General features: G+C 35.2%; 1 pseudogene; it reads left to right on the top strand.

The window, feature by feature from the left end:
- The first annotated feature begins 8,064 nt into the window (after nucleotides 1–8,064).
- LOC149162577 (cation/calcium exchanger 4 pseudogene) lies at nucleotides 8,065–9,151 on the top strand (annotated as a pseudogene).
- Nucleotides 9,152–20,301: the final 11,150 nt, after the last annotated feature.

The raw sequence follows: 20,301 nt of genomic DNA, 5'->3' as shown, positions 1-20,301 counted from the left end.
TATCATGTGGATCACGCTCTCATACAACAGAGCGATGCCATGTGGTCATCAGAGAATAACTTCAACAACACCAATTTGAAGAATCATCTTTTGATTCTTTTGACTTACAATCTCAGGATGAGTTGCAGGCACATATACAAGGAAATTCAGACTCAGAAGAAACTTCCTGTTCTTGCGATGAATCTGAAGAATGCGCCTGTCAAATGCATTATGATTCTGATACAGAATCATATAGTGATTCAAGTTCTGAGGAAACATTCTTCAAACCACGGAAAGAAAAGAAAAATAATGGCTGCAACAAAAAAAGATGAGATAAAGATTTTATCTCAAATCAGAGCGATCGAAGATGGTGACATGAAGAGCCGATTCACTAAAGCATTTATGGATTAGTTTAGATCCAGCTCTTCCAGAAACTCAGGTAAAAAGCCATTGTTTATTGATGCTTATTTTGAACGAAATACTAGATCATTTCAGAGACATCAAGAGAACCCTGATAAAGTGCGTTCCCTCACCTTAGGAGAAGTGAGTAGAGAAATTCACAATATTAAATTAGAAATCTCTGCTCTAAAAACTCAACTTTCTGAAATTAAAAAGGGAAAAAGAGTTACAGAAGAAGAAGAATCCCATTGGGATACTGCAGAACATTCCAGAAATTCAAATGTGGAGATCATTGAAGGGAAAAGAGATCTAGTATATGGATTCCAGGAAATGAGGCGATTAGCTATCTCCTATCAACAACATCATGTCAAAATAAACCATCATGTCAAAATAAACATTTGTATTAAGGGAGAGATGTTTGAGCTCACATCACTCCTTGATTCAGGTGCTGATGTGAATATCTTGAACAAAAAAGTCATACCAGCAAAATATTGGGTTTTTCAGAAAGAAAGGTAGTAGGATTGGGCAAGAAGACGCTCAATTATGAAGTTCCCAAAGCTTCTATTTGTTTTGAGCATCATTTCATTAATCTTAAATTTGCCGTTGCAGATATTCCAGTAGACTGCGTCCTAGGAAATATATTCCCAGTAGCTGTTGAACCTCATGGGTCAACTAGATTGAGAAGTAATAAAGCTGGTTATTTCATATATGTTCCTACCTCTGCAGGAACAACAAAAAGAGTCGAGATGCCATACATCTAGAATCCTCGAGTTTCTACAATGGTGCAGACTGTCCAAAATCTAGACAAAACAAAAGCCAGATTGACAGATATTAAAGATCTGAAGAGTACACTCAGAGTAGAAGACCAGTTAAAAAATCCGCAAATTAGAGGAAAAATTGAAGAATTGAAGAATCAGAAGATTGTGATAATCTGACAAAGATCTTCGTCTGCATCATTTTTTGGATTTGGTACAAGGGTGTTTGATTCGCGAAGTGTTTGACTTACGGGAACCGTCTCCATCTTTGACATTCGTGGATGAAGCCGAAGGGGCAACTGAATTTCACGGCATCACCGCAATGTGGTTTTTTTTGCATTCTTTTTCAGATTCCCTGTTTAGTATTAAACATGTTAGAGCCATTTTTTAGCCGACAATAAACAGGGAAAGAGGTCTTCATGAACTTTCCGGCAACAATATTTGATCCATAATCTACTAAACCGAAGATAATATTTGATCTAGAATCCACTAAATCAGTGACTGCAAGTCAAATTCAGGTACCCTTTTGATTGTTTCTTCCGTTTCAGCGATGCCCATGATCAGAAGTTCGCACCCTTCTACATTTTCCATCTAGACAAAATATTTGTTATCCTTTTACAGAATTGTTGTTACAGGTTGCTAGCATAGAAATTCCCAAATATTTGGCCTTTGAAGGTTGAATTCCTCATCACACCTGTGGAAAATATGGAAAATCGATGACCTAAATTGTATTAGTCGAGCTGCGGAAATATAATTTAGTTTTTTGAGTGAAATTATGGCAAAATCAGGTTTGGGAAAACTGCGAAAACACTTGCATACTGTATAATCTAGGGTTTGTTGTTCTGCTGTTTATTTTTCTTTCTGGCCGCAAAAAACCTTGTGAAATCCCCTGTTTTCCTATGTGGGGATTCTCCAAAAGCCTCTTTTAGATGGAGCTCAGAGAGATTTGAATCCAACAGTGGACTAAAAGCATCACACAAGTGGATATTCAATAGAGATAATTCAGTTTCGGATATAGAGCGCAACAAGTCGAGAATTCTTATTCAAAACACATCATAACCAAGCCTTAATTTTCAGGAATTTTGGCTAAAATCTTAGGAGATAAACAACAACACCCTGTAATAGAAAAATCATCAGAAACATCCCTTGTGGTGCCCAGTTGTTTGGACATTGTGCAGAATGTTCAGTCTCATTCTCTATGTGCAGTAGTGAAAGAACAAACATGATACAGAAACCCACAAGCAGTGCACATTCGGGGGGATTTTTTGAGTACATATCATTCTTCTACTGGACATGTGAAAAATGACACATCTTTGGCTATGTCATCTTAGCTCTTTGGCTCGTCACATTATTCTATGTGTTGGGTAACATTGCAACAGATTACTTTTGTTGTTCTTTAGAGAAATTGTCCAAGCTTTTGAAGCTACCACCAACAGTGGCCAGAGTGACTCTTCTTCCTCTTGGAAATGGAGCACCTGATATGTTTGCAAGTATTGTTGCTTTTATGGGGGTTGATGCTAGTGAGGTGGGACTCAATAGTGTTTTAGGAGGAGCTGCTTTTATTACCTCTGTAGTGTCTGGATTGGTTTCTCTATTCATTGCAGGTTCACGTGCACAGATTGATCGTCGAAGCTTTATATGGGATGTATGTTTGTTCCTATTGACCCTTGCTTCGCTTTCTCTGATTTTTTTCATTAGAAAGATTAATTTGTAGAGAGAACTGGATTTTATTTCTACATCCTATAGGCATTCACTCTCGCAGAAAATGAGTTTATGAGGAAATAAACCCAGAACTTAAAGTGGGATTCAATGACTCCCATGCAGTCCTTCCCTGGAAGTACTATTCCTCTCAGTTGTGAATATGACTCTCTGGTGGATTTAGAGTCAACTACAGGTTTGGCTAGTAGTCATGGACGCTTAAAGACTTCATTGCCTCAGTGAATGTGGGTTTCAAATGTAGCTATTTTCTCAAAACAGGGACTGTCAAAGATAGTAGAAGATACTAGGCCCCTGTTGTTGGGAATAATGCTTAATTAGTTATGTAAATTGTTGACAATGTAACCAGCTGATTTTGTGTTCTCTGCAAAATTAAAGCAGCAGATTGTTAGGGTGGTCACTGCTGGAAAGTGTTGAAAATTAGCTGTGATGTCAGTAGATTTGTTTCAGAGTAGATTTTAGTAATAGTTTTACTATATAAGAATGTAGTTAATAGTTGAATTAATATATGAGATTTGCAACATTTCTTAGCTCACACAAACTGTGTTTTTTAATTGTTTTATCCTTTTTTTTATATGTATTTTTCTTCATAGTACTGTGGCTTCTCAATTGGCTTGAAATAATTCATTTCATATTCTACAAGTGGTATCAGAGCAGGTAAAATTATTTTGGGTTAAAGTTGTATTGTTGGAATTTCGCCAAAGTTAATCATGTCGAATTCTAACCAGATGCTAGTTCCAGAATTTGATGGCAACGATTATGATTATTGGTGCATTAAGATGCTAGCCTTTTTTATTGGAAAAGATTCGTGGGAGATTTTTGAATCATGATATGAGGAGCCAGCTGATTGGAATGCTCTTACAGCTAATGAAAGAACAGCAAGAGAGGAAGCAAGGAAGAAGAATGCTCAAGCTTTGTTTCACATTTAGATAGCTCTTGATAAGAGCTTATTTCCAAGAATATCAGGAGCAAAAACTGCCAAAGCTGCCTGGGAGACTCTACAAGAAGCTTACCAAGGTAGTGATCAAGTTAAGGTGGTTAAGCTTCAGACATTGAAGCGAGAGTTCGAGAATTCGAAGATGCAAGAAGCTGAAAGTATCAGTGACTATTATGTGAGAGTCAAACTTGTGGTCAATAAAATGGCTACACTTGGAGAAGCTGTAAGTAATGAAGTTTTAATTAAAAAAGTATTGAGATCTTTAACACATAGATGGAATCATGTTGCAATAATCATGGAAGAAAGTAAGGATTTGACAAAACTACAGTTTGATGAATTGGTTGGATCTTTGATGTCTCATGAAGAAAGATTGAAGGAAAGTTTTTGAAGCTGTAGACAAAGCTTTTTCCTCTAAATTACAAATTACAAAGAATGAAGATGCAAGTAGCAGCAGTACCAAAAGCCATCAAGGTCAAAGTAAATGGCAAAGCCAAAATTATTCAAGAGGTAGAGGAAGAGGTGGCTCAAGTGGAAGAGGTAGTTTCAGAGGAAGAGGTAGAGGTAGATTTGATAAGAGAAATGTTCAATGTTACCATTGTAACAGGTATGGTCACTTTGAAAGAGAATGCAGATTGAAAGAAGGTAAAAATGCTAATTATGCTCAAGAAAGTGGTGAGTATCCTCCAGATCACTTATTTTTATCTTATGCCAAAGGTGAAAATACTAGTAAAGATGTTTGGTACTTAGATTCTGGATGCTCTAACCATATGACAGGGAACGAGAAGTTGTTTTCAGCAAAGGATGGAAGTTTCAAATCCAAGATCCAGCTTGGTGATGATAAGTCACTAGAGGTTGCTGCCAAAGGAGCTATGGAGGTCCAAACAAAAGAAGGTATAAAGAGTATTCATGACATTTATTATACTCCACAATTGAAGCAGAATTTGCTAAGCGTTGGGCAGCTCTGTGAGAAAAATTATAAAGTAGTCTTTGAAAATAAGACATGTACTATCTATGATAAGAATAAGGGAAATAGGGTGATCATTGTTGTGCCTATGACAAGAAATAGGATGTTTCCCTTGAGGTTTGATGAACATAACAACAATCTTGCTAATATGGATTATGAGGATTCAAGTTGGTTATGGCATCTCAGGTATGGGCATTTAAATTTTCAAATTTTGAAGTTTCTAACCTCACATGCATTAGTTTATGGTTTGCCCAAGGTAGAAGAGCATAAGGAGGTTTGTGAAGGATGTGCTAAAGGAAAGTATGCAAGGGAAAGGTTTCCAAAGGGAAGTTCATGGAGGGCTCATTACCCACTTCAGCTTGTTCATTCAGACATATGTGGTCCTATGCACACTAAGAGTTTGGGTAAGTCATCATATTTCATCACTTTTATTGATGATTACTCACGAAATTGTTGGGTATATTTTTTGAAGGCCAAAAGTGAAGCCCTGGATACATTCAAGAAGTTCAAAGCCCTTGTAGAAAATGAGAGAGGGTGCAAGATCAAATGTTTGCGGACTGACCATGGGGGAGAATTCTGCTCAAAAGCTTTCCAGAGTTATTATGATAGGAATGGCATCAGGAGGCGGCATACTATAGCATACACACCCCAGTAGAATGGCATAGCTGAAAGAAAAAATTGTATTGTGGTTGAAATGGAAAGATGCATGCTACAAACTAAGGGATTGAGCAACACTTATTGGGGAGATGCAGTTGCTACAGCAGTATACATCCTCAACCGTAGCGCCACCAGTGCACTGGAAAATATGACTCCTTATGAAGCTTGGTATGGAAAAAGGCCTAATGTTAATCATTTCAAAGTTTTTGGTTGTTTGGCTTATGTGCATGTACCTGATCAGAATAGAAAAATATTAGATGCAAAGAGTGAGTTATGTATTTTTATTGGGTATAGTGAGACAAGCAAGGCTTATAAATTGTATAATCCTCTAACTAGCAAGCTTATTGTTTCAAGAGATGTAATTTTTTTATGAAGGGGGAGTTTATGGTCATCAAAAAGGCCATGTTGAGAAGACAAAATCTATTTTGAATGATGATATAATTGTTGATAATGATCATGAGCAGCCAACTAATGTTTCTGTAACTAGTGGCTTAACTCCACCAAGCAGACCTTCATCAATTTCTTCAACATCAAGTTCAAGTCCAACTTCTTCTCCAAGTTCTACAAGGAAGGTAAGAAGATTGAGTGATATTTATGAGAGGAGTGCAAATCAAGCACATGAAGAAAGCCCAATAGGTGAGATAGTCAATTTTGCTTTATTAGCCAAGGCTGAATTTGAACCATCATGTTTTGAAGATGCATGTACTAATGAGGTTTGGATGCAAGCCATGCAAGAAGAGATGGATTCCATTCAAAGGAATGACACTTGGAAGTTGACAGAGCTTCCACATGACAAGAAAAAGATTGGCACCAAATGGGTCTATAAGACTAAATTTAACAGTGATGGGAGTGTTGAAAGACACAAAGCAAGATTAGTTGCTAAAGGATTCACACAGAAGTATGGAATTGATTATGAAGAGACATTTGCACCAGTAGCAAGACAGGAGACCATTAGAATGTTGATTTCATTAGCAGCTCATAAAAAGTGGAGCATACATCATATGGATGTGAAAAGTGCCTTCTTGAATGGGTACTTAGAAGAGGAAGTATATGTGGAGCAACCACAAGGTTTTGAAGTGGAAAGAAAGGAGAATAATGTCTACAAGTTCATGAAGGTTTTGTATGGCCTTAAGCACGCACCAAGAGCGTGGTATGCAAGGATTGATGGATACTTTCAGGAAAATGGCTTCCAGAGAAGTAAGAATGATCCTACCTTTTACTACAAACAAGAAGGTATTGATATTTTAATCATAAGTTTGTATGTTGATGATCTATTGTATATGGGTAGTAGTTCTAAGATGAATGATAAATTCAAAGTTGCTATGATGAATGAATTTGAGATGAAAGATCTAGGCATCATGAAATATTTTCTAGGAATGGAGGTTTATCAAAGTAAGGATGAGATTTTCATTTGTCAGACAAAGTATGCACAGGATATGCTAAATAAATTTGATATGCTTGATTGTCATCCATCCCCTACTCCAAGTGCTCATGGAGAGGTGTTATGTAGAGATGATGGTGCTGATTTAATTGATGAGAAAACTTACAGAAGTATTGTGGGGAGCTTGATATTTCTAACCCACACAAGGCCTGATATTACATATTCAGTTTCACTTGTTTCAAGATATATGACAAATCCATCTGAAATACATATGAAGGCAGCCAAGAGGATTTTAAGGTATGTGAAAGGCACTCTAAATTTTGGTATTCATTACTACTCTTCTGAAAAGTTCAATCTTGTTGGATTTAGTGATTCAGATTGGGGAGGTAGTCTTGATGACCGTAAGTCCACATCTGGAAATTGTTTCTCTTTTGGTTCTGGTTTGATCACATGGAGCTCAAAAAAACAAAGCATTGTTGCCCTCTCATCCACAGAAGCGGAGTGTGTTGCAGTTACCTCAGCAGGTACGCAAGCTCTTTGGCTTAGAAAATTTTTGGAAGAAATTGGAGAAAAACAAGTTTAGCCTACAGTGATTTATTGTGATAATGTAAGTGTCATCAAGTTAGCAAAGAATCCAGTTCATCACAGCACGACAAAGCATTTTGACCTGAAATATCACTTCATTAGAGATTTGGTGTAGAAGAAGGATATTGAATTGAAGCATATAAATACTCAGCATCAACTAGCAGATATCTTCACCAAAGCAATTGCAAAAGATCAGTTTTTAGCACTATGAGATAAGATAGTAAATCCTCATTAATCATTAAGGGGGAGTGTTGGGAATAATGCTTAATTAGTTGTGTAAATGGTTGACAATGTAACCAGCAGATTTTGTGTTCTCTGCAAAATTAAAGCAGCAGATTGTTAGGGTGGTCACTGCTGGAAAGTGTTGAAAATTAGCTGTGATGTCAGTAGATTTGTTTCAGAGTAGATTTTAGTAATAGTTTTACTATATAAGAATGTAGTTAATAGCTGAATTAATATATGAGATTTGCAACATTTCTTAGCTCACACAAACTGTGTTTTTTAATTTTTTTATCCTTTTTTTATATGTATTTTTCTTCATAGTACTGTGGCTTCTCAATTGGCTTGAAATAATTCATTTCATATTCTACACCTGTGGGGATGGAGCGAGGATAGTGAAAATGATCAAACAAGGTGTTCTTTATTTGGATTTCTACAATGTTTTGTCGAATGGCCATTGACAATAACGTGACAACCGACCATCCCCATAGTGGAAGATGACTGATGGTCAAAAGGCGTTGCAGTTGCATCTGTAACATTGTCACCAATTCTTTTGGCTCTGTTCTAGAATATTCCAGAAGTCAAGCCCTTGGGCATTGGCAAGATAGCATATGTTGTTGGAGGAATTTTTGGTGATATATTTGGAACTATTTGATATTTTACAGCCAAGATAACACCCTCCACAAACATTCTTGTTTCCTTGGGTTGTTGGAGGTTTCGTAATGAGTATCTCCATGGAAATTATTGTTTCCTTGGGTTTTTGGAGGTTTCATAATAAGTATAGTGTGGTGTTACATTATTGCAAATGAGTTGGTGGCTTTGTTGATTTCCTTTGGTGTAATTTTTGAGATAAATCCGTCAATCTTGGGCTTGACAGTGCTGGCCAGGGGGAATTCAATGGGTGATTAGATGTCAAATGTTACTTTAGCATTAAAAGGAGGAGGTGGGGTTCAGATTGCAATTTCAAGACCTATGCAGGACCTATGTTTAATACACTTGTTGGACTGACAGTGCCTTTGTTGTTGGGATCCTGGTCCACGCCACTTGGTATTTATATTGTTACAAAAGATACTAGTTTGTTTTACACGCTCAAATTTCTTGTCACGGGGCTTCTGTGGGCATTGGTGGTTTTTTCCATGAATGATATGTGCCCAGGAAAGTTGCTGGGAATTGGTCTTTTAACTTTATATTCATCATTCCTTCTTTTGAGATTGAGTAGTGCTTTTGGGCTTCTCTCGATTTCACGTTTGTATTAACCTTAGACATGTCCAAACATCATATTGATAATTTCACTTCAAGAAAGCATGCCCTAATCATTTTCTCTGTTTCTCAGGTGGTTTGGTGTGCTTACAACTACGAGTACTCTCAACCTCGACGCTAATGGCCGGAAGATTGGTCGATATCAATATTTTTCTCTTCACCACTCAGAATGTCCATATTGGAAATTCCAGTTCTCAGATTTCTTTCTCTCACCCAACATGACGTTTCTTTGTCAAATATGGAGTTTTACTCTTCATTATCAGCTTCGTCGTGGCAATTTTCTCATGGGTGTGATTTGAACGCAAGGTGATTTGGTTTTACCAGAGATTTTGCTCTTATGTTCTTGGAGAGGATTCAGCAACAGCCTTTAACTGAGGATTCAAGACGAGGCGATGACCATTACACTACTACCATGTATCAAGAAACAACCTCAGAGAGGCCTCGACGTCACTCAACTTGAGTATATTTTTTCGGATGCAGTTCCTAGTGGGACGTATCCATCGCCTGCTGAAATCTCACATATCTTGATCAAATGTCAGAGTGGGAGCAGAGTTGTATATTCTGCCGTTATTTTGGAGTATTTGACTGCAGAGTTTTTGGAATTGGCAGGAAATGCAAGCAAAGCTTTGAAGGTCAACCGTATCGCTCCTAGACATTTGTAGCTTGTTATTCAAGGGAATAAAAAACTTGATACTCTGACACGTTTTCTGCAACTTCCATGGCATTATTGTGGCTTCCTCAATATGGTAATTTGAAATATGGTAATTTGAGTAACACATACCCCTCGTGCTCTTCCGTTGATACAGCACTGAGAATGTTCAAGTAATAGAGTTTTGAATAATTTCACCTAAAACATACTTAAACACGGAAAAAAAAGGCCTTATAACATGGCTCAACTAGGCCCAGATATAAAATAGCTTCCTTTTTCAGATTCGCTGAAGCGACTTCAGATATTATTTTCTTTTGTTGTTAAATAACTTGTGGGATTCTTTTTATTGTTGATTTGCGTCTCTGTCCAAAAATATGAGCTATTTATGGTCCCAAGTCTATTAGAAAACAAAGCTTTAAATCATATTACCTAAACATACTTAAATACAATAAAAAATAAGCACAGTAACATGGCTCAACTAGTTCACATACAAAAAGTATGCCATCTTCAGATTCGCTAAAGCTGCTTCTGGTCTAATTACCTTCAGTTATTGGGACAAGACCGTCTATGGATTCCCGAAGAAAATCTTGTTTAGTACTCTAAATATATGAATATATTCAATATTGAGTCTTGTGCTTGGTAAGTTATGTCCACCATTCTGCATTAAAATTTTGATGTCTGACGTGTGATCCCATTTTATGATATTCTAACAAGCAGGTAAAGGCCGAACAAGGTTGATGGTAATGTGCATATCTTGTATACACTGGTACCCATGTTGAGGAGGCATTACAATTGTATGGAGACCACGAAATCCATGTCAATGAAGAGGTATGTTGCATGCACCATTGCTGAGAGTATCATAACATACTTTACTATGAACTTCTATTATTTAAATTACTATTTGATTTTGTATTAGGTAACTATTGGAATCTAGTGACGCTGTGTTGGGTAATAGAGTAAGACACTTGTTTCTTACGGTGAGAGTACAACGCTTGCCAAGGTCCATCTACCTCCAAAATGTTGACAACTACAAAGGATACGCGTGTATTATACTCTTTATTCTAGACCTGTGAAGTTTGTCATCCAAGAAATTAGAGAGGTTTCTTTTTTCTCTTTAATAAATGTACAGATATTTTCTAGATATCAAGTATACACCATTCTAATAGATAATATTTATATCTCACATTCAATCTTATGTAAAACAAGAAGTTTATTTAAGATTTGTTTTTTCCAAGGTACTTAAAACCATCTAACTTGTCTGGTAGTAGATTCCACAATTTTCAAACAATTTTGTTTCCAATTTCAGTTTAAAAGGTCTATTTTATCAATAAGCTACCGAAGCCCAATATTCTTTTATTAATAATTTCCACTGCAATATTGTAGACTATTTCAAATTGTAACGTATATTTTATGTTAGTCAACTCTTACAAGATTTTCTCTAGATATCACGTGAGCCATAGGAACACTTTAACCAATTTTTTTTGAAGAATCATTGGTTGAGCTCGAATACCACGAGCCATAGTAACAATTTAACCCAAAAAAAAATTGAAAGACACATTGTTTTTCTATAAATTTGTGGGTACCAACCCTACGTTAATACATGATGCTCAGTCCCTAATATAGCATTTTTCAAGGAGGAAATAACATTTTACCACCAGTTTTTATTTATCTTTTTATGACCATAGTGATATTTAACCTCGATTCTTCCTTTGCCCTCGTACTTTTTGTTTTTGTGTTTTTTCCCTTCAAATGGAATTTATGTTTTTCCAATATTTTGTATAGTGATATTTAATCTCGATTCTTCCTTTGCCCTCGTACTTTTTGTTTTTGTGTTTTTTTCCTTCAAATGGAATTTATGTTTTTCCAATATTTTGTATATTTATGTTGCAGTATATTTACATTTTTTTATATCTATTTTTATTTTTTTTTCTTTCAAATAGAATTTCTGTTTTTCCAATATTTTGTATATTTATGTTACAGTATATTTATATTTTTTTATACATATCTGGAAAAGAACGGACACTTTTAAATCTTATACATCAAATTCTAACGGTTGATGTTGCAGTATATTTACATTCTTTTATACATATCTTGAAAACAACAGACACTTTTAAATTTTATACATCAAATTCTAACTATTGGCCGAGGGAGTGAAGATATTCAATATTCTTTTAAAGTGATTTGTTATCTTCTAAAAGTTTAGATTGTTCAAACCGAAGACTAGCAGCAACAGAACTACTCGAGTCTTATAGATTTTCAAATTCAGCTTTTTGTTTACTCAATTTGAGAAACGCTAAAGTATGTGTAACATATCCTACTACCTAATTAACAGACAAGAGCCAGAGATGTTGTGAATATCCATTAATATGGCTTACTATTTTGAAACATAGATATTTTGCATGTATTATATGTAGCCACACGAGCTGTCATAAAGAAGGCTCACAATTTGATGTCCTAACGAAAACAAAACCCTAGAACAGAACATGAATAGGACCGTCTACTAGTGATGGTTGCGTGAAATTGTTTTGAGTGAATACAATGCCAAAAATGCTCAAGTTTTTTCCATTGATGCTTTTTGGGAGTCTGGCCTAGCTGTAAGTTTTCCAACTGATTGACTGGATAATTTTTCATGCTGTAGAAACCAAGGAAACTTTATCAACCAGCAGTAGAATTGGCTCGTTGATTACTTTCCTGTGGTATGCGCTAATAACAGCGCTCACTCCAAAATAAATGGCATCTAGTGGTCTTTAGGTTTCTCGTCTTTGGATAGGAAACATTATACAATAAACATGTTTGTTGTTTCGGATTTCAAATATATAGATGAGATTGAAAGTTTAATCCGTTTCTCGGGGCAAGTTTTTTCATGGGAACGACTTCTTCACGACTTTTCACTGTGAATTAAAATTAGCAATGCTTATATGAATTTTTTCAAGGGCTTCTTAATTAATATTAAATTTTTGATATTAATATCATATTTCATAATTTAATTTATTAATAATAATAATATTTTTTTAATATTATATTAAATTATTAAGGTTTTTACATGACATGACAACAAAAATTATAATATAATTTTTAATTTTAAAATGTGGTAAAAACTTTTGTGTAAGGTAAATTTATGATCTATTCAAACTCAAGGTATATGATAAGGTATATTTTGAGCGCACACATACATACTTACACATTGCTCCCATACTAGGTTGTACAATGTGCATCTATGCACAATAGCATAAAATTTTTCTAATGTTGTTCATAACCTAGATCCAATTGAATTTTCATTTTTAATAAAATAATATCATATCAACTTAGTTAAATTGTGGATGGATTAAATTTTATATCTTTATTGATTCTAAAATATAAATTATGGGCTTCACATTTTTTTTATAGAGACTTGATTGAGCCCTTGTTAACCATGTAAATGGCTTGATCGAGGATTGCGAAATTCTCGATCCAGCTAAGCACTTGATCGAGCTTATGAAGTCATAAAATCCACAATTAGCACCCCTTCTACAAAATTTCCTGCAACACCATTTTGTACCCTAGTTGACTTAGGGATAAATTTGTCCTTAGATGGTGGAGTTGATCGTGTTGGATTCATGAAGGAATCCTCTATCCAATGGCATATGAATTAACATTTTCGAATTCATATAATATTTTTCATCTAATTTCTTTTAAACATAATGCTTGAATTTTTTTAACAATTTTAAATAGGTTGAATAAAAAATCAATAAGATAAAATATACACAATGAAAAAATTCAGAAAATACCACTATCTTCATTTACAAGTCCTCTTCAAAAGGGTTCTCTTCACTTTTCAATTTATTTAAATAGTTGAAAAAGCCTTACGTGAACAGTGTCTCCAAAATGCAATTGAAATATTAGTTCACCAACTTTGAAAAATAAAAACAAATATAATTTTGCATAAAAAAAATTAATATGAAAAACTTAGCTCTCTCCATGTGAATCAATATATATATATATATATATATATATATATATATATATATATATAGAGAGAGAGAGAGAGAGAGAGAGAGAGAGAGAGAGAGATTGTAGACTAAGTTATGCTACTTGAACACACACATACCTCTTAAGATGTGTGAAAATTTGCAAGGACAAGAATTCCATTTAATGGAAAATTGACATATTATACGACACTAAAAATATTTGCACAAAAACTCATTAGGACAACAACATAATTCTCCACAAATTTTCTTTTTACTGTGAATCAAAATTCACAATGCTTATATGAACTTCAACGGCTCTGAGGGCTTCAATTTGATAAAAGAGTAAAATTTTGAAATTTCATCGCCACATTTGACCCAAAAGTGTAACTCACATTTATGCATTCACCTAATATTCATAATTGTTAACATCGTAATACAAATATACATGAAATGTTCAAAATGCATTCCAATTTTTTTTGTATTGGTTAAAGTTCTAATCCACATATTCATATTGCTTTACATTATTTCATCTTCTTTTTGTTCTTCCATTGTAGACCCAATTGACAACTTAGAATTTGAATTCGTTGAAGTTGTATTTTTCCTTTTAAAATCTAAAGGAATTGGTAACTGGTTTGGGTTACGTAGGCAAGGCTTAGGTCAAATCTAGCTAGTTGTCACTATAACCCCAGGTTGGTGCCAACAACACACAACCCAACACCTATTAGAAAACATATGATTTAGAAAGAGCTAAGGTATCCCACCTAGGGTCATCTACCCTTATATATTTATCACAATGGGCCAACATGTCACTCCATAGGAATGGAAGTTGGGTGGAGAGGATCACAAACATTTTTCCCAACTACTTGAGCTAAATCCACTTGACAGTTAGAATCATACTTTTTAATATATTCACAAGTAGTTTTTGGAGTGCAATATACTTAGCTTTAATTCCCTTAATTTTTATCTTTTCATTATGTAGGGTTCCCAATATGAATGAAAATTCATAGTTTCTAACCTTTTCTTCATATGCATCCTACTAGTAATCGAGAAAATTGAGTTCTTATGATTAGTGATATAATTCTCCTACCTTCTCAAGATTACATGAATATTAGTGATCCTAAATAGTGGGTGTCTCCTAGAATTCCCATGGTCCATACTATTAACATTACCTAAAATTTGAAATAACACCTTAACCCTACCCACAATTAATAGTCTAGCATATTTAGTAATGTGTTTGCTTTACAACATCCTTGGGAAAACTGGTAAAATAGAAATATGAAGAGAATAATAACTTTTTGTAATTCAATGTAGAGGGAAATAGAGGGATTTAGGAGGAGCATACACTAAATGAAAACAAAATGTTTCACAAACCAAACCTACTAGATCACCCAACTAAATGACTCAAACTAGAGGTAAGGGAACTTGAGTAGTGAAAATTAAAGCCAACTAAATCTAAGCCATGCAACTAAAGCCAACAAGACTTGAGCCACAAAAATTATGCTAACAAAAAAAGTTGAGCCACTTGAGGCATGCGAATTAGAGCCGATAAAACGTGAGCCATGTAAGCCAAGGTTAAGGTCGGGGTTCCACAAGGGTAATCGAAGAGAGCTAGAACCCAATTCAGAGCATTGAATTGGATCAAGATGGAATAGAACTGAAAGCCACAAACCTATAAGTCAATGAAATGCCCCAAGCTTCAAGCCTATAAAAAAATCCATTATCCCATTTGCAATAAAACTTAACATTCAGAGTAATTGATGAGATCACTCCCACATTATTCATCGAGTGTGAAGGTATGATGGACTTATTACTTCTTGGTTTCTGTGAATCATAGTAAACCCTCCAATGTAAATGAACATGTCAGTTGTTCTCATGCAAGTCTACTTCATGACTATGGATAAATACTTAAGATGTGGGGTAGAATGCATTCTTGCATGTTGTTCTTAAACTAATGTAGTTTAGAATAATAATCCTGTTGGCTAGATGGTTTTCTTTTGATTGAATCATCCTTAGAATATGAAAGAAATCAAAACTTTGAAACCCGATGACGTTGGTTTTTATTCTCTTGATAGTTGTTATAAGCCTCCATCACTTGAAGAGAATGCCATTAACATTAATTTGATCATTAATGTTACAATAAGTCTTTTAATATGATTTTCATTAATGATCCTCAATCTCAAAAATTAAACTAATACCTTTTCTGAGTTACTTAAAGCTCTAGTAAGTCACCATTCAAAAGTGTATTTTTGGTTTCCTCTAAAATAAAGAACAATCTTTATCACCCTTAACTATATACTTTTATATTACTAGTTCAATAAAATAATAAAAGGATAAGATGTTTTTAAAATTGAAATGAAAATATTATTATATTATAAAAAATATTTTTTAATTAAAATCCATAAAAATTCCCAATCTTATCTTTTAATTTATTAAAATTAGAATTAATAATTATTTTTTAGTTTTAAATCCCCCCTTAAACCAAAATTTATGGAAGACATGTGCACTTTTTTCTCATTATACATGTCATAGACATGGTATTACGCATTCGATTTTTCTTTTGGTAGGGTAACACTCTAGTTTTGACTAAAACAAATTTGCAGTCTCTCCATAGTTTAACATTATAGGCTGAATTTTTTAGTTATTATTATATTTAAATTTATTTATCTACAATATAATTGGTTAAGGTTTTATTCTATTATGATTATATTGTGTACTCATTTCACAACATGTACAACTATCTCAAATATATAACACCATATGTACTCTTAAAGATCGGCACTAAACTCTTAAAGATTGGTACTATTCATGGGAAAGGTCGACCATCAACGTCTAAGCCCCTCCCTAAAGCAAGTAAGAGAGCGATGGGGCCTTGCCAGTTGTCCACGTTCTCTACTAGATCGATCATTCTAACTGCCAACAACCTGGCGTTTCGTCATGGACTCCTTGTCAATTTGAAAACACTATTGAATTAGCGTGTTGTGTTATTTAGTCCCACGACCTCTTATGGGCCCTAATTACATCGAAGGTATTTTGCTCTTCGGGGTTGCGGGGTTGGGGTGAGAAGACATTGTTCACCCCAACCAATGGTAAGTTTTTATTTTCGTCATCCTTTGTCTAATTAAAATTGGCCATGTGACATAAGAACAATGGAAACTATCATCCCTATTGGCCATTGACTAAGTGGTAGACCAGCGAAATCACGTCCCCACTCTCTTCACTAGTAAGAAAGGTTTAAGAGTCAAGATTCGTGCCAGATGTTGATATTATAAGTAGCCATTGCTTCTATGAAGTCCAGGCTCCATCTTCAACGGTTGCGATGGCTACAGCAGAAGATTGTGATAATCTGACAAAGATCTCCGTATGCATCATTTTTAGGATTTGGTACAAGGGTGTTTGATTTGGGAAGTGTTTGACTTACGAGAACCATCTCCATCTTTGACATTCGTGGATGAAACGGAAGGGGCAACCAAATTTCATGGCATCACTGCAACGTGGTTCTTTTTTTGCATTCTTTTTTAGATTCCCTGTTTAGTATTAAACATGTTAGAGCCATTTTTTAGCCGACAATAAACAGGGAAAGAGGTCTTCATGAGCTTTCTAGCAACAATATTTAATCCATAATCTACTAAATCAGCGACAATATTTGATCCAGAATCCACTAAATTAGTGACTGCAAGTCAAATTCAGGTACCCTTTTGATTGTTTCTTCTGTTTCAGCTATGCCCATGATCAGAATTTCACACCCTTCTGCATTTTCTGTCTAGAAAAAATATTTGTTTTCCTTTTATAGAATTATTGTTACGGGTTGGGAGCATAGAAATTCCCAAATATTTGGCCTTTGAAGGTTGAATTCCTCATCACGCCTATGGAAAATACGGAAAATCGATGATGCAAATTGTATTAGTCAAGATGGGGAAATATAATTTAGTTTTTTGAGTGAAATTATGGCAAAATTAGGTTTGGGAAAACTGCGAAAACACTTTTGCATACTGTATAATCCAGGGTTTGTTGTTCTGCTGTTTGTTTTTCTTTCTAACTGCAAAAAATCTTATGAAATCCCCTGTTTTCCTCGGTGGGGATTCTTCAAAAGCCTCTTTTAGATGGAGCTCGGAGAGATTTGAATCCAACAGTGGACCAAAAGCATCACACAAGTGGATTTTCAATAGAGATAATTCAGTTTTGGATATAGACCGCAATAAGTCGAGAATTATTATTCAAAACCCATCATAACCAAGCCTTAATTTTTCAGGAATTTTGGCTAAAATATTAGTAGATAAACAACAACACCCTGTAATAGAAAACTCATCAGAAACATCCCTTGTGGTGCCTAGTGGTTTGGAAATTTTGCAGAATGTTCACTCTCATTCTCTATGTGCAAAAGTGAAAGAATGGACGGGATACAGAAACCCACAAGCAGTGCACATCCAGGGGAGTTTTTTATTACATATCATTTTTCTACTACACATGTGAAAAATGACACATATTTGGCTATGTCATCTTAGCTCTTTGGCTCATCGCATTATTCTATATGTTGGGTAACATTGCAGCAGATTCCTTTTGTTTTTCTTTAGAGAAATTGTCCAAGTTTTTGAAGCTACCACCAACAGTAGCCAGAGTGACTCTTCTTCCTCTTGGAAATGAAACACCTGATCTGTTTGCAAGTATTGTTGCTTTTATGGGGGTTGATGCTAGTGAGGTGGGACTCAATAGTGTTTTAGCAGGAGATTCTTTCATTACCTTTGTAGTGTCTGGATTGGTTTCTCTATTCATTACATGTTCACGTGCACATATTGATTGTTGAAGCTTTATATGGGATGTATGTTTCTTCCTATTGACCTTTGCTTCACTTTCTGTTAGGAACCAGCTCACAAAAAGATAGAAAATATAGATCAACGCCTTAGAATTCAGCCTCTTCGAGGGGGAAACCTCCTTTACATTACACAAATGAACAATTCTTGGATGATACAAATGACTAAACCTCCCTTCTATATATAGGAGTCTAAGAGGTCACAATATAATCAAGCCGACATAACAGTAATAACATAAAGGCACAAAAATAACAATAGTGGGTTTCTATGGGGCATACTAATAACAGTATGGGGACAATAGGGGCACAATAATAACAATAAGGGATACAATGACAATAGTAATGGGGGAATCACTAGTATTATAGGGGCCTAACATGCCCCTCTCCTTCCGAAAAGCATTGTCCTCAACCCTTGAGTAGTTCTGGATGCTTCTGTATATAATTCTCGTCCTCCCATGTGGAATCTTCAGCGGATAAGTTCTTCCACTTGATGAGATACTCCGAAATTGATCTATTTCGTAGCTATCGAGTTCTTGTTTTTGTGACTGCTTCTCATTCCAATATGATTTTTCCTTCCTCGTCAAGTTTTGGCAATATTGTTTGAACTGGGAGCTTGTCACCTATAACCTTCTTTAAACATGAAACATGGAAAACTGGGTACACTCGGGAAGCTGCAAGAAGCTCCAATTTGTATGCCATAGTACCAATCTTTTGCAACACCTTGTACGGACAATAATACTTTGGTGATAATTTATTATCCTTGTTAGCTTGCTTGAGGGACATTTGTTTATATGGTTGTAGCCATAGGAATACCCAGTCACCTACATCAAAACTTCTTTCACTCCGATGTTGATCTACCTGTTGTTTCATTCTATTTTGTGCTAACGTGAGGTTATCCTTTAAGAGTTGGAGAATTTGTTTTTGATGCTCGATGTGATGCTCCATTGCTTGAACCTTAGAATTTTATCTTAAATATGATGTGATGGATGGTGGATGATATCCATAGAGTGCCATAAATGGGGTCATTTTTGCTGCAGTATGGAAGGAAGTGTTATACCACCATTCAGCCTAAGGCAACCATTTGACCCATTGTGTCTATTTATCAGATACAAAGCAATGAAGATATCCTTCCAAAAATTTGTTTACTATCTCAATTTGCCCATCAAATTGAGGATGATAAGATGAGCTATGAGCTAACCGAGTACCGAGACAAGAAAATAATTCTGTCCAAAAATTTCCGGTGAAAATGGGATCTCTGTCACTTACAATAATTTTTGGTTTTCCATGTAGCTTTGAATTCTTTCCATAAATGCATTAGAAATTATACTGGATTTAAATGGATGTGGTAATGCACAAAAGTGTGAAAACTTGGTAAGTCTGTCAACTACCACCATGATGACACTCTTTCCGTAAAACTTCGGTAAACCTGTGATAAAATCCATTGAAACCTCCTCCCAACATTGGCTTGGAATGGATAAAGGTTGTAATAGACCTGGGGTCTTAATTGTTTCAACTTTATTTTGTTGGCAAACCAAGGATTCCGCCACAAAGTTTTGAATATCCGATTTAAGGCCATCCCAAAACAATTCCTTCTTAACCCTGTGGTAAGTTTTTAAAAATCATGAGTGCCCTCCTAAGGGAGAAGTGTGCAATTCTAAGAATCTTTTGTTTGAGTTGGGAATTCTTACATAGGTATAAGCGATCTTTGTACCATAACGAATCATTTTTCCAGCTAAATGTATCAAATGTACTTGGATCTTGTTGTAACTTTCGAATGAGTGCCCACACTTCTTCTTCATCCTTCCATTCCTCCCTTACTTCATTTATCCAATCTGGTTGGATAATAGAAATGGCGCACAACAATGGTTCCACATCCTCATCCTTTCTTGAGAGTGCATCTGCCACAACATTTTGCTTCCCATTTTTGTGGGTGATTTCAAAGTCATAACCCAACATCTTTGTGACCCATTTTTGTTGTTCTTTAGAGGATAATCTTTGTTCTAAAAAGTATTTAAGCCATTAGACTCCTAGTACAACATCAGCAGC

Source organism: Pinus tabuliformis, chromosome 5_2 (genome assembly GCF_031772625.1).
Source record: "Pinus tabuliformis cultivar Carrire ecotype Pingquan chromosome 5_2, CPIR1, whole genome shotgun sequence".
NCBI lineage: Eukaryota > Viridiplantae > Streptophyta > Pinopsida > Pinales > Pinaceae > Pinus > Pinus tabuliformis.
Note: the sequence above shows the minus strand (reverse complement) of the source record. Positions and strands in the feature narration are given on the sequence as shown.